Source organism: Cebus imitator, unplaced genomic scaffold (genome assembly GCF_001604975.1).
Source record: "Cebus imitator isolate Cc_AM_T3 unplaced genomic scaffold, Cebus_imitator-1.0 Scaffold187, whole genome shotgun sequence".
In the NCBI taxonomy this organism is placed as follows: Eukaryota; Metazoa; Chordata; class Mammalia; order Primates; family Cebidae; genus Cebus; species Cebus imitator.
Window position 1 is genome coordinate 2,144,333 of NW_016107502.1, and position 1,028 is coordinate 2,145,360.

Sequence of the window (1,028 nt, forward strand, 5' to 3'; positions counted from 1 at the left end):
TGGTGCGATCTCGGCTCACTGCAACCTCTGCCTTCGGGGTTCAAGCAATTCTCCTGCCTCGGCCTCCTGACTAACTGTGACTACAGACACCCACCACCACGCCTGCTTAATTTTTGTAATTTTAGTAGAGAGTGAGTTTCACCATGTTAGCCAGGCTGGTCTTGAACTCCTGACCTCAGATGATCTGCTCACCTCAGCTTCCCAAAGTGCTGGGATTACAGGTGTGAGTCTTGTTTTTCTTTTATAATCAATCTCACACACACCATTTTTTCTCCCTCTCCCGCACATGCCCTGTTTTTTCTTTTTAGACATTGGACTATTTGGCTTAATTTTCTAATTTTCTTTATTTTATTATTATCATTTTAATTTAGTCTTGGTAGAGACTGTCAAAAATTGCCAATGCCAACTATATTGCAAGTCATCATGGAGGGGTATTGGGAAAAGTTTTCAATTAGCAGTAATGTCGCCTCAGATAAACCTCATTGGCTACGATACTGTCACTGTGCAAAGCTTCTAATTTTCTTCTTCTTATTTCCTGTCTCTATCTCTACTGGTTCTTGTTCTTGGTAACTTGTTCCTTGTTTGCAATTTTTGACCACAATTTATTTTTCTTGGAACTGTATCTATGGAAATTCCCTGAGGCCTAGATTACAGATGAGTTCATCCAGAAAGGATCTGTTTTGCTTCTGCTGGGTTCTTGGTGGTACTGTCAATCCAAACCACTTTAAATTCTTGCCATTTTCTTAAGATCAACAAAGAGTTCAAGCAGAAACACCACACCTTGTGGTTATACATTCTCTGCAAATATTTGAAAGAAAAAAAATAAAAGAATGCCAGCAGGCACCTAGGTTCCCAGTCAACATTCCTTGAAGTGTCCTAGGGGCAGTTTGGGTTCTAGTATATTTTTAATTCATTCTTACATGAGGATATAGGTCTTTGGGGTTCTGGCTTTATGGTAAGGGCTTTCTATTAGATTTCCAACCTTGGGTAAGCCCTGAGCTTTATTTCCTGTGCCACAATGGTAGCCT

At 40.2% G+C, this 1,028-nt stretch overlaps 1 non-coding gene across 1 annotated transcript; it reads right to left on the reverse strand.

The window, feature by feature from the left end:
- Positions 1-371: 371 nt before the first annotated feature.
- On the reverse strand, positions 372-512 carry LOC119473817. Its single transcript, XR_005203053.1, has one exon. It is a non-coding gene; the product is annotated as a U4 spliceosomal RNA (small nuclear RNA).
- Between the last annotated feature and the right edge of the window lie 516 nt (positions 513-1,028).